This window comes from Dromaius novaehollandiae, chromosome 2 (assembly GCF_036370855.1).
Source record: "Dromaius novaehollandiae isolate bDroNov1 chromosome 2, bDroNov1.hap1, whole genome shotgun sequence".
Classification (NCBI taxonomy): Eukaryota; Metazoa; Chordata; class Aves; order Casuariiformes; family Dromaiidae; genus Dromaius; species Dromaius novaehollandiae.
Window position 1 is genome coordinate 143020115 of NC_088099.1, and position 14711 is coordinate 143034825.

Here is a 14711-nt window from a genome sequence, read left to right on the forward strand (position 1 = left end):
AAAGTGATAGCGCTTTTAGATTTGGAGAGTGAAAATAACACATGAGATGGGTCATGGAAGCAGCTGCTGCATTTCAAAAATCCTGGCAATGAGCGTGACACTAGCCAGGGCTGGAAACTGCTGCAGCCAGACTAATCCCACAGCGCGCACATGACCCGAAGCATGTGTCCTGTACCCGGTGGTGACGGGGAGTCCCCAGCCGCCCGCGCTCTCCTGGGGTGCCTGGTAGCCTTGGCCAAAAAGCCCATCCCGGGCAGATGTCAGAAGCCATTCGAGGACTGTGTCCCATGGAAGCCCCGCCGCTTGCTTAGTGAGTCGAGGTTTCCTTTCCCCAGCCCCTCACAGTGATGAATGTTTCCAAATTAAAAGTGGTGAAAGGATTTCAGCTTTTCATTCTACTGCAATGACTCTTGACATCTCCAAGCATTTCTTAGGGAAAACAGAGTTTATTTGAATTGTGGAAATAGAGGTTTTGTTTGAACTGTGAGTATTCCCCCCATTCTCTTGCTATTTATTAGTTTTGATTTGTTGCCACCTTTTCTTTTCTGTAGTGATCTGTGCAGAGCTATATTTTCTTCTGTGATACATGGATGACGCATACAATGTCGCCTGGCAGAGACGGTGAAGATTTCCCCTGCTTTCTGGTGTTCTCTGAGACATGCTCCTCACAAGCTGTACAGACAAAAGGGCTTCCTGAAGACAATTACCACCAGTTTTAATAAGATCAGGGTTTTGCTGACAGTCTTTTTAATGAGTCGGTAGGATTTTTGTATTCTGGTGATACAGATACTAAAATAAAGATTCGCTACAGCTTGCAGGGGTAAAGGCCTAAAAGTTGAAAGTTATATTTTGTAAAACCTGAGTGAATATCTGTAGATCAAAAGTAAATCAAAAGATAAAAATATTGCAATATATGTAACACAATATTCAGTTACACAGCATTCAAATATCTCAAAAATCGCAAGTACAATGGGGCAAGATGATGTTGGTATGGTGGAAACTGCAATATAAGACCTGAGCCTCCAGCCTCTACCAGTTTCGCTGGTAGGAGAATGAGAGAGACAATGTTGTTTTGCCAAAGACATTCAAAGCATTTTGAGATAAAAAGGGTGATGCTCAGTTCTCGGTTCTCTTTGCTGCTCTCTGGTCTGAGATTAGAAAGTGTAGAGAAGAAATAAAGTGATATTACTTTGTTAGTTACTTTTATTTTTCTTGAAGGTGGTGATACAACTTTTGGATGCATTTTAATAAAAGATGCCCATCAAAGCACATTGCATTTTAATCTTTCTTGATGTTGCCTGGGAGACACAAGCCTTAAGATTAAAATTTAAATCTTTGAAAAAATATATTTGCAAACTGGAACACAAATGGCTTATTTTCTCCAGTCAAGCTTTTTGATAGAAAGGAGATAGATTTTCTTCTCTGTTTTAAAACTGCCTCCCTGAAACTGCTTTCAACTTCAGATCAAGGACTTGAGGAAACTAATTAATCTGAATTTACAAGAAAATCCTGAATTTGTGTAATCTTTAGTTTCAGATCTGTTGAAGTCACTATATATATAAATATATATATATAATATGTATATATGTATATTTATGCATATAAACATTTAATTATTTTATACTATGTGGGCAGCATCTTCAGGACAGGTGCAGAAAGACTTAAGCCTACTTAAAAGCCTTTGGGGCAGGATGCACTCTGATGGACTTTGAAATCTATGTCCAAAGCCATGTCTCATATCAAGAAGAGGAAGATTATGAAGACCATTTTCACATCGCAAGTAAGTGTTTCACCCAGACAGCAGCAAGTCCTGCCTTGCTGTGTTTAGTGCGGGAGAGAGTCCCTTGAGTGCCCTACTGATTCAGGCTGTGGAGCTGAGATGCTTGGGAGTGCGGCTGATTTATGGAATGGGCACCAGGAAGCTCAGCACTGTCATGAATCTGTGTTCCAGAGCCTCTGCTGATACCGCTAAGCTGACAGGGGTTTATTATGCCACCATAGCGACAGGCCTGGATTTACCAGAGGGGCTTAGCAAGGCTGCAGCCTCGTACTGTTAGCAGTGCCTGGGTCGCGTGACACATTTCAGCCACGAGGCTACACAGCACTTCTATCCACACATGTGCCATGCTGAGTTTTGTGTTAGTCCCTCTCTTGAAAAGCCTTAAATCAGACAGTGTGCTCTTTGGCTGGCATTCCTGCGGTTACAGCAGTTTGGCTGACGGGGCTGCACCAGCAGAACTTTGCAGGTGCACCATGTTTCAGGCAGTTACACTTTTGTCCGGCAGCAGAAGTCTAGGAGCCCGGGGAAGGTCTGTCAGCAGAAGGGTTGGATGCCTTGGGCCTTGTATGAGCAGCCAGGCATGAGCTCTGTGGACACCAGTGATGCTAGATGTTAATTCACTGTAATTAAATGGCTGAACCCCACTGTGGATCTTTGATGGTTTAAATGACCATGTAGTTCTGATTATTTTTTCTTTTTTCTGCTTTTAGTATTACTAAATAAAAAGTCAGTTTAGGTAGTTTCAGTGTCATAGAATAGTATTTCAATGAATTATGTCTGTGTAGTCTGAAAGATGGAAGCAATATGTAACCACAATAGTAATAGCAATCATGGATTGGCAAGTTAGATTTTATGAAAGATTTTGAAGACACAAGTCACAATAAAGCACTAATTGTTACAGTCGCACGTCCAGGTCTGTAAGCACTCATTTGAGCAAGTTGGGCATACCTTGTGCCTTTCTGGGTGCTACCTTTGAACACAGAAGTTGCTGACTAGGATATAGATAATACAGGTTACTACATGAGTGTTTCTGATAGGGGAAACAAAAGGTCCATCTCATTTCTGTACAACCAAACAAGAGTTTCCTCTCATTGGAACCCTTTGGTTATAATCCTGGCCAAATTAGTTTCTCGCCACAGCATTATGTTAGAAACAATATTAGGGCACAGTCTGATAAGAAGCTGTTTGGCAGCAGTGCCAGCTTACAAAGTCATCATCTGCCGCCTCTGTCCTTGGCTGCTGGTCCCTGCCCTGTGTTATCTCCCCTTCTGCCCGGGACTGCGCTAGCACGAGCTTTCTGTGGTCGCACAGGGGACTGGGCTGCTGGGCTGGGGAGCTGCTGTGGCTGAAAAACAACGCTTTATTTTTCCCAGATATTTTTCATCTGAATCCATTCCTTAACCTGGTTTACTGCGTGGCTGCATAAGTGTTTGTGCCAGCACTCGGAAAGTCAGAGCTGGGGTGAGAGTGAGAGACTCAGATAGTACAAAAACAATGAACTGTTAAGATGGTTTATGCTGTACTTTCAGTACATTCACTGAATGGATAAACATGTCCTCACACAAATAAAATTATGTATGTGTTTATTCTTTATAGCATTTAAGCCCCTGAAATCAGTGAAATGCATGATAAAATGTTAGCTACCACAAAAATTCTTTCAAATACAAAACTCGTACAAATTATATAATGCTTTTATCATTACTTAAAATTTCTGATAGAGGGCAGTGTTAGTACAACTCATCTTGTGATTCCTGCTTCTGTCCTCTTTTTTTCTCTCGGTCTATAAATGCTGGTATGCTTGGCTCTTTACAATGCAGGAAAGCAAATACATCTGTCTAGGTTCCTGGAGTCTAATTTTGCCCAGCATACCTCCCAGGCAACTACACTGACAGTGTGATACTCACATAGCACTGCCTGTTTATTTTTAATTTGACAAAAGGGCAGTGATTTATCTGCAAGTGATTTTAGACATTTACGCATACTCTCCAAATAATAGCAGATAGTCTTCCCTCTCTTCTCACAGCTTAAAAAGCTTCCTCTGCTAGTGGGCATATGAACTAAGCAAATGCTAAAATCCAGGCAGTGCACTGAAGTGGTCCGTGGGGGCAATACAGTGAGAATTAATAAAATCAGTTAAAACCAGCCAAAGCCTCTGTCCAAAGCACAGCCAAATCTCCATTAGGCTTGCTGACCTGTGGCTCCGTTTGCTCCGGCTTAGGGAAGCCGCAGGTGAAGGCAGCAGTCATCAGATTGCCCGTTATTGCGAGTGCAGAAGCAGCCTTGTCTTTAAGCTGGTATTGGAGTGGAAATGCCGCTCGGTCTGATGTCTCGTTTTAAGTACTTCCGTGGCCTGTGTCAGTACACCTTTAGGTCATTCAAACATTGGGAGTTTTCTCATAGCTGTTGTGGCTGTAACACTTCCTTTGGATAAGCTGAGGATCTCCAGTGTACTCTGAAATAAGCTTTAGCTAAGTCTTAGACATAGAAACAGGCCTTATTTTGAAAATGGTGAATGATTCTAGGAGAAGACTTTTCTTTGCTGTGTTTAAAGAAATATGAAGTTAAATCCAGTCACACTAAATCAGCTGCAATACTTCCACCAAATGTGCTTGGGATACAGTTTAAGCATTTCAAAATTGCAGTCTGTGCATGTGCAGCAGGTGATTTTTAACAGTGAGGTCCAGATAATCATTCACAGCTTCAAACTTGCTAACAGCCACAAGCCGTGTCACAGATGAGTTTTTACAACTGTATATCACTGTATTCATTTTCATAAAAGGAGGACCTGAAACATAACCAAACTACTGTTGTGCATTAGCCAAAGTGAGGTAAAAAAGATTGTTTTAAAGGTGAGTCATGGCCTGTTCAGAGCAGGAGTCCTGACAGGACACTTGCTCCTAGTAAAACATTCTTTACTGGAAAGATATTCTTTCCTTTACCAGAATGAAATGAGCTCACTGAAGGCACCTGAGTTTATTGTAGCACTCATTTAGGAGGATAGAGGCTCACCCAGCAGTGGCACTTTGGATATTTTATCTTTGAGTCTATTCTGAAAGGATATTCCAAAGCTCAGACCAGGAGTGTAGTTTATTCTCTCCCACACACTTGGAATGCAGAAATACAATAAACAACATTCAGTTAATTCCATCATCATTTCTTTTGCATCGTTCTGCCCTTTGGTTTCTTGCAGCTGAAAATACTCAAGGGGTCTCTTTTTCCTGAGCTCTTCTGGACCCAGGTTAAATAATGTAGTAGATATTCTTCCACGTCAAATCTCTTTGACTCATATTTATTCTGCTTGGATGAATTAGTAACTGGAATGATTGTGTTAAAACAGTGAAGATCAGAAGTGAACTTGCCCTGAATTGCCTGGGTTTGGAAAATGTACTGTGAAACACTACTTTCCTAAGATAAGGCATGCATTGAGAACAAGATAGATTGCGAGAAGAACTGTTGACACTTGTTACATGAATTTGAAGCAGCTGGAAGATAAATAGACACCTTTTCTTGCCTAAAGCACAACTTGGATGCCAAGCAACTGAATCTGGTACATGCAGTTATGAGTGTCATAACTTTCTTAGTTTTCTAGGTAATGTCTGACATATTGCCGGTGACAACTGAGATGTAAAAGCTTGAATAATGATAAATAATAATACCAGCAGCAATATCACTTTAACACCACTTTCATTTGTAAATCTCAAAGCAGTATGTATCACTCTTAGGTCGTAGTTTATGGATGAAGAGATTGAAACATTGTGAAGGGAACTGAGTTGCTCTAGTTTGCCCTGCAAAGCAATAGTAGAGCAAAAACTGAACCCAGGCTCCCTGTCCCTAGCCCAGAGTCCTCGGCACTGGGCCACACCGTGAGAATGACCACCTTTTCCAAGCTGCCTTTTCTGTCGACAGCAATAATTTAGATTTGCATAGCAGGACTAATAGCTTCTGCCATGCAAAGGATGTCTGAAAACATGTCCTTTGTAGTAAAGAGGGGGAAGAGAGAGAATACAAAAGGAAAGCTGCTGAGAGAACAGAAGTGGTACAGTTCGACTTGGAGTGACTACATTTGAAACCAGCTGTCCAAATGCTTTCTAGCTTTTTTCAAGTAAAAAGGTACTTGACAAGGGCACAGCTGCAAATGGGATGGAAATGGCCTTCTCTTTGGCCGTGATGGAAGGGAAAGTAATCTAGTAGGACAATAACTGTATGAAAGCTTTGATTCTTGCCATAAAAAAATACAGCAGCTCAGTGGTGGACAGTACTTCTGACAGTGTATATTACTCACAAAAGTGTTTGGTGGATCATTTCCCTTCCTCTCTGCAGCTGACTCATGTCTCTGGGCTTGGAGGACTGCAACCCAAGAACGGGGAGTAGAGCCACGTGACCTTCTAGCTCTTTGCAAACATCATGGATCATAATTTGGAAAGTGCTGTCCTAAGAAATACAGCAAGAGAGCTTGGGGACTTAGTGCGTTCATCTGAGGACTTTACACACAGTTAAGGTTTGCATCAGCCTGTTTAATAGAAACAGTCTTTTTCATAGACACATTATAGATATATAACATAAGCATTGTCTAAACTATTTAAGTTGCAAAATTCTCACTAAATCAGTTTAAAATTGATCTAGTTAAAGTAGGACAGTTTTTCTATTATAGGAATGCCCTGAGGCATGGAGAGATCATGATTCCCAATGTGTAGAGCATCCACAGCTCCCATTAGTTTCATTTGGGAATACGAATGCTTAACATTCATGAAAATCTGGCCCTCAGTGATGTGCCTGAGGAGATGTATATTTTAGCAGCAAGCCAGTGACAGGAATGAGAATAAAAATCCAGAGGTCTAATACCATGTCTGCTGTCATAACTCACCAGCTTTCCCACCTTCTTTTCAGGGTACCAACCACAACCAAAGTCAGCATAACAACAGAACATTCATTTTACTTTATGCCATACAGAAATACAGTATTTTAGCTGAAATTTCTTTTTGGGGATGCTAATTATTCTATGCATTTTAATGACTGGTTAAATGACTGTTGCAGTTAAAAAATACTTAAGGAAGTGTGGTGTCAGTGCAATTAGAAAGCTACCTTAAAAGTTGCCCTTACTTTTGTGGATGTTTTCCTGAATTTTGCTGATGCGTTAGCACGGCATGGTGCTGGGGGTGCAGTGCAATACGATGTACGTGTTTATTCTTCCCTGGAATTTCCAGCGAGGCCACCAAGGCTCTGAGCCAGCCGGTGAGTCCACGCGCAGTGGGAAGGGGCAGAAGAAAACCCCCACGCTGCTCAGCGGGGCAGCCTTGCTCTCCCTTTCCTCAGTAGCTGGCCATAGCTGCTTGCGAGCACTGTAGAAACCCAACCCCTGGTGCTAAGAAAGCGCCCCAGGCTCTTTGGAAGAACCATAAGCTTCAGCCTGAAGCCGTCATCTCCAGGGCTGCCCTCCGGGATGGTCCGGCTCCGAACTGGCCTGCTCAGAGCTGCGTGCAACCTATGGAGATGTGCATAGGCTCCCTGGTGCACACAGCGTATCAGCTGGCTTTGCCATGGTACTTGTTTCTGATGGGAGTAAATCATTTACAGTTCTGCGGTGACGTGATTCGAATATCGGCGTGAAGAATACATGGCTGAGCAGAGGCTCGCCAGGTGTGATGGAAAGAGTAGGCTGTGTTTCTGTGCTCATTGCTCTGAACTATAATGTGCAAACTGCGGCTCTGTCACCTTCAAAAACCTTCAACTAAAGAAGTCCAAAAAATCTAGTGCTTGCATTTGAAAGAAATTTGCTTATTTCTAAAGCTCCTAACAACTCTTACCATTGGGTTTTTCTCCATGGCTCATGGGTGTTTTCCTTCAATGAATGTGCAGATCTCCTCACCGCGGGAACTAGGCAGAAGAAAACATGTAATATCACAAGTTCTCACAGTAACTTAGCAAGTGTTGCAACACTGCAGCTGGCTTACTACATTTGTGGAGAGACCTTTTGCCTTTCTAACTTGCACATCCCATTGGTCTTAATGTCGCACTGCCAACCCCATATTTTATCCAGACTTTGTGGTCTGATAAGACCTCTTGTTTGCAGGGAAACTGGGTTTGGTGAGATCTCATACTTGGTAAGTCCTTTGTTGCACTGATGGTATGCACAAACTGCTGGTTATTTCTGCGTATATGATTATTTTTTAAATTTGTATAAAGGTAGGTTATTTTTACAGGGAGATCATATATATCTAAACAGAATTTTTAGAAGAGTTTCTTTCTGGAAATGAAGTGTGCAGGACTAATTATAATTGAGAGTTAATATATCTCTAAGACCATAACATGCCTGTAATCTGAAACATTTATCTGTTTTCATATGGGTAGTGAATAAACACTCCCTGGTGAGCGTCCCGCTTTCATCCAGTCACTGCGCTATTCATTCACCAGATCTGACATTTTTGGATTTTCACTTTAAAGTTATTGATAAATTTGTACAAGAAGCAAATTAGAGAAGTGAGTGAGAAACTGCTTAAAAGGAACTACCTATCACTAAAGCTATTACAAAGTCATACTATTTTCCCTAAGACAAACATACATGTGGTAGGAGCTGCTAATGCTGGATTAGCCCCATGGCTCATGTAGTCCTGTGTCCTTCCCCTGACAGTAGCTGGCAGAGGAAGGGACAAGAAGCGTCCTAATCCTGATTAACTAAAGATTGGTGTAAACCCTGATTGCTTGTAAAATTTCAAACTATTGCAGCTCTTGTTGTTATTCAGGCTCTTACTGACTCTTACAAAGTTTTTGCCATCAGTGACATCTTATAGGAATGAGCCCCAGTTCAGCTATACATCATGAGAAACAACCTTGCTTTACCGCAATTCCTAATGTGCCAGATTTCAGTTTCTTCAATTGTCTGTTTGTTCTCGCGTCATGAGAGATAGCGGAGGTCCATAGTCTGCCTCTTCTGTAGTGTTGTTATCTGATGCATTTCTGTTACTCGTGCCTCTGTGCTTAAGCAGGCTTTTCCATCCCTGGGTTTATCCACGCAGGAGACAAGCACCTGCCAAGAAAGCAAGAGGGCGAATTCAAAGTGCAATACTATTTTGCACAAACTCCTCATGTGACTGCACTTAATCCATGCTGGAGGGCTTTCACAAATTTGTTCTAACCTCCTTCTAGCGTACGCAGACAGCATAGTTACAGAAAGCGGTGAAGCAGAGCGCAGAAGTGCCGACGTACCGCACATAGCATAGTGCTAGTTTGGTTCCCGGCAGCTCAGCTCTTTCCCCCGCGTGCCTGGCTGCGGGGTGCAGCGCTGCCCTCGTGGAGCCGCTCGGTGACGGTGTCTGCCGGGGCAGCGCTGGCCCTGGGGGGCTGGCGTGGGGCACATCCTGCAGCGCTCCCCCCGTGCCGGCAGCCTCGCCGGCGGGTTCGCAGGCATCCTCGGGAGGCTCCTCTAAGCCCCTCTCCCTAAGCCCCTCTCCCTCCGTATTTATTGAAGCGGCCTTCAGCGCTATCGTCGGGTGCACAGGGATGGCTGGCAACCATGCACAAGCGGGGGCAGAGACGGCTGTGGAAAGATGATGGGCTTGTGATTCGACATATCGTAGGTGATAGGGAAGAGCAGGTTTTAAGCGATCAAAGGAGGAGAGCGGGGTGGGCTAGCTGTGTCTGGTTGCTGTGGCAGAGCACAGAGGGAAGAAAAGAGGGCAGCGCAAAGGAGGCAGGACAGCAGGGTCCCTGTATTTGTTATCTCTGTATTTGCTGTACGGCTACAAGCTCTGTGGCTTCCTGATTCAAAGAGAATTGGATCATATAGGCAAGTCTGGAAAGAAGCTGGCGGTAATTCCTTAGCAGTTGAAGTAATAGTAGTTCCCAGGTGGGAGACTCTGCAGAGCTGTCTGTTTTATTTTATTTTTTTTCATTTACAGACTGTCCAAACATTTTAGCTGAGTGAGTGATGTGGAAATCATTTTGTAAGGACTTTCCCCTTAAAGGCAAGCTCACAGCATGAAAGGTCTCCTAGGCTCTGCTGAGGGCTGGCAGAAGTTTCTGAGTGACAGCCAAAAACATGTTCTTGCAGCAGCGTTTCCACATTGATGGCACTACAGCAGCGGCAGCTCGGCTGGAGATAGAGTCGAGAAAACCCCCTTTGCCAGAATCTACTGTCCTGGCTGCACGGGCTTCAAGGTAGCTGTCATTCTTGCTGTTTTGTTTGTCTTTGCCTAAGGCAGTGATAGGAATTATGTTCATATTGCACATAAAAATCGTCCTAGTAAAAACATGCTAGACCTTTATCCTCTCCCTTTTATCTTACCAAGAATTACCCACAGCACTTAGGAAAGCTGAGATTCTCTGAACACGGTAAAAGGCCTGTGTAGTGCTGGGTGCTGGAGAGGTGGCTAGTTATGCTGTACTTAAATGTTTTGAAGGGTGGGAAGGAGAAGAGAAAACCCCTGAAATTTCCACTGTTTCAGTCTCGCTTTATTGAGGGGGGAGAGAAAATGAATGCCATAGCTTTAGCTCCCTTTTCAGCTGGGGCCGAGGAGAGGGCTCAGATGACCCGTGCAAGCAGAGCGACGTTTCAGAGCAGCCCATGCCTGGAAGGACGTGCTATCTGACCTAGCTAATTCCTAAAATACAATCTGCAGCCACCGGCTGGTGGGAAGGAGCCTCACGCATGTACAGTGCTTTCCTCTGTCGGTTGACCTAGTTAATGCGGAGAGTCGCGCACAATAACAAGTCTGTTAAGTGACTGCAGATTTCTTTACACAAACACGCAAACAAGAAATTAAAGAAAAGCTTCAGCCATGCTGATAAGCTCGTAGGGGCACACAGGCCTTGTTTGTTTGGGGGGGGGGGGGGGTTGTACGTTTTGTCCTCTCTGTGAACCCAGTCGAGATGGGAAGCTGCGGTGAGCTTCGGCGCGATGCGGCAGGCTGAAGAAGGCTTCGGGGCTTGCCAGAGCCAGCAGAAGACCCAGCGCCTGAGCGTGAGTCCTGCTCTCATGTCCCATCCTCCGGAGCCAGGGAGCGTTTGGTCTGTTGTGCTTGTGCCTTAGGCTGAGAGGTAAAAGGAAAGCATGCGCCCTTCGGCGTTAACCGTCCTCTAGCCAAAGACATCCAAGCGTTTCTCTAAGCCAAGCAGCATCAGGGCCCGGCTACCAGCGATTTCCGTATCACTGGATGTTAAAGATACTTTGAGACACATTAAAGGGCCCTGAATTTCAGAGCAGAGATACCGAGCAGTTTCTGAGCTGTTGCTCTCTAAGGAGTTCCTAGTCCTTAAGGGATCAGCTATCAACTTACAAGCGCTCGTCCAAACCCTTTTCACTTCCAAAAGTACGCAAACATAAAAATTGTCCTGGGCTAGCAAATACAGCGTTTGTTAGCCACACGTGTTTCAGGACCACGTTATTTTGGGATGGCATTTAAAAAACAGTCTCAGACAGTCTTTTCAGTAATAATACTTGCTCTTCAGCATGAGGCACGGTCCTCCAAGCGCAGCAGCTGGCAATACCTTGGAGTGATGCTGGGGGAAACTCCTGCCCTCAGCAGAAGGCCTGCTTGCAGCCTACAGCACGCATATGCGGAGCCTCGTTTTAGGCTCTATTTTAGAAGGTTCTTCGTGGACGCTTTAAGTAACGAGGACAGGAGTTAAGATGCATGGGTTGAGAAGATGGCTCTTTACAGTACTACTACCCAAAGAGTCAGGCATGTCGCTTTGTCTAACCTTTTTCTTATTGATACTGAAGAATATTTACATCAGGATATATGTTATTTAAAATATATCTTTATGTGGTGGGAAGTGAACCATCATTTTATTTTATTAAAAAGAAGGCCCAAAAATATCTCTCTTTATTTTACTGGTATCTACGAGGCGAACACTATATGTTTCCTGTGGGACTGAGGTAGAAGGCTATAATACATGGATAACATTCAGGTCCGTCATGCTTTAGCTGTGAAACTGTGCTAAGCCTGAGGCAAATCACGTTGATTTGCATACAAACTATTGCCATAATGAAAAGGCAGATGAAGGAAGGCAAATCTTGCTCTATTGCAGCTACATTTTTCAGGATGCTAGAGAATGATCACAGACTCCTCTTGCAATTTTTTTTTTTTTTTTTTTTTTTTGAGAAATAAATGCTCCAGAAACCATTCTTTCCATGAAAGATGCCAGTACAGATGGAGCATTGGAAAGATGTCACCAGCGGGACAAAGCACCAAGACAAACCTGCTTTTTTGTTGTAATATATCACACTGCACAAACGTTAATGGGCCACTGGCGCTGGAGCCAAGCCTTCTGGAGCAGCTCCAGCTGCTGCAGGTGTTACCATGGCAGTGCCTCCACCAGCTTTGAAGTGAAGGCCCTGACTTCAGCAGCTCCATCAGGCTGGCTGCTGTTCAGCGCCTGGGGCCTCGGCTCAGCCCCATGGACCTACTTTTCCTACACAACTAATTATTATCCTCCTGGGCCCTTGCAGCATCATTGCACAACCACAGCAAAGGCTGGAGCCGTCCGTGACAGTGCTCTCAACTGAAGGTCTCTGCACAGTGTCCTGAGTGTATTCTTGGAGATCTGCAGTGTTTTCTACTTTTCCCACTTCATCATATGTGTCCGTAGGAATATTAATAGACTTTTCCAAGAACACTAATGCAACTGTTTGATGAAAACTTTAAGATAGTGGGGCGCAAGGATTAGGAATAGGAGAGGGCTTTGGCTTTTTTTTCCTCAGGTTTTAATCATACACAAGATATCAAATAATGTTGCTCACTTACTGTGCAACAGAAGTATCATCTGTGTGAGATGGACAAGCAGAGAAGATAATATCACGCAAACTCAGCCTGCCCTCCAACCTTTGCTACAATGCCTGCGTGGATTTAAATATCCACCTGCTCTGCTCTTGTCACGCCACACTGTCCTGGAGTTTCTGCCCAGTTTTAAATATTAGTAGCTAATCAGCAGTCAGTTAGAGCTGGGTGGATAACGTACACTGCGTACGCTGTGGAAGGCAGTCACAGGGACGGAGCGGACGCGCGCTGCCGGACGAGCGCTGGGATGGCAGGAGAGGCTGGCGCTGCCCAGCTGCTGCTCTCCGGCAGGGCGCAGTGCTGCATATCTGCGCTCGCCGTTGCCCTGCTGTAGCTCCACCACCTGCCAAGGAATGTCCTGCCCCATGCAAAGAAAATTGCAAGGCCCAGTGAAATAGTAACTCATGCCCGAAATATTACAAATTTTTTTGCAATGGATTAAAAAGTGCATTCATTACAACACGTTGTGAATACAGACCTTTTTTTTTCCCCTGGAGATATGTGTTAAAACATTTCAAAAAGTTTGTAGCTTATCGTATGCTTTCATTTGTATGGCTCATTCATAGACAAGGGCTTTTTCCACTGTAGTCCTCTTCAGTACAGGATGTAAATAGAGGGTATTTACTCTGCACCTATGGTGATGGAGAAGGCACAGTTTGTTTTATGGATGGAGGCAACTGAAAGGTTTGGGTTTCTTCCTAACAGTCCAGTAGTTGCATTACAGATAAGAAGAACGCTTATATTGCCCATATTCACACAGTTACAATACACCGAAGAAGGAGGCTGCGAGAGCACGGGGCTAAGCACGGAACAGAAGTCCCTTTACCTCACCCTCTGCAGTGCATAAGAAGAGTCTGGTCATGGTAAAATGTTCTTTGTTACCAATTACATTTTAAGCTTAATTAACATTCGAGGTACAAATCTGGAAAGGATTCAGAGAAGGATTTCTATTGTAGGGTTTTTAAAATTAATTCTTGCGCCTCACCTGTATTCTTATTATATTCTCAGTATTGGTCTTGTGTATATGTGAAATTGTGATTGCCCTGTTGTGAATCAAAGCCATGTTTTACTACAGTGTAGATGCTCATGGTAATGTGATTTCCAGATGTTTAAACTCATTATCATGTTGGTACTGATTGTGGATACTTTTTCTAAATTATTCACTTCAGAAAACAGGTAATATGTGATCTGACTTATCAAAATGAGTTAGTACTCCGTGATCTGTTTGTAATCTAATGACTTGCAAGAGATGAAGTGGAAAAATTAGACAGTCATAACTGCCATCAGAACCACACATCTGAAGCATGCCTTGAACTTGTGCCGCTATTGTATTTGGAGTTGTCACTAGAAGTTTAACTGTTTTGTGGCCTTTTCAGCCAAATCCTATTTGAGTAATGGTGATAGTAAAAATAATGTATTTGAAGCAGCTATAAAATCCCTCTGCTGAATTTGGAAAGACAGGTTCACCCGTCCTTTTGTAGAATTTTTTGAAAGCATGTCTTCTTCTGTAGAGGCACAAGTATTCCCGCTAACTCCATCTTCAGACTTTTCTGGTAGTTATTTTTTGCTTAGCGAGTTGTAGCTTTCACGTAATTGAATGAACTAATACACAGTCCTTTGCAGAGTTTTAATAGATTACACTTTATGTTTAGGACTTCTTAACCTAAGTCATTGCCAAGGAGGAATTCATATTTTTCCAGTGCCATCAATTCCTGCTCTACTTCCAGGGTCCCTCTTATCTTTTCTAGCCTCCCAAGATACGTAAAACAGTGTTGTTCTTTGAAACTAGAGTTAATGTTTCTGTGCAGAGAGACCCTCTTGGCGATGAGGGGACATGAATGACTAATATTGTATCTATCTACTGCTTCATAGTTTACCTCCTGAAATATTGCATGTAATTTTGTTGATTTTGTAGTTACTGTAGTGGCTAGTAGTACTAGTAGTAGTAGTGTTTATTTTGTTTTAATTATTTGGATAATATTATTTGTAATAGTGTCTGGCACGCCAAACCTTAAGCACATTCTTGGCAAGGGCTATATGTAGCTCACAGTTCCTCCTCGCACTGCTCTGCTGGTTCACTTGATGCTATGACTGCCATTTCGGTGACACTTTCAGAGCATCACTCAAGCACATTAATGCATCTTGACTTACTGATA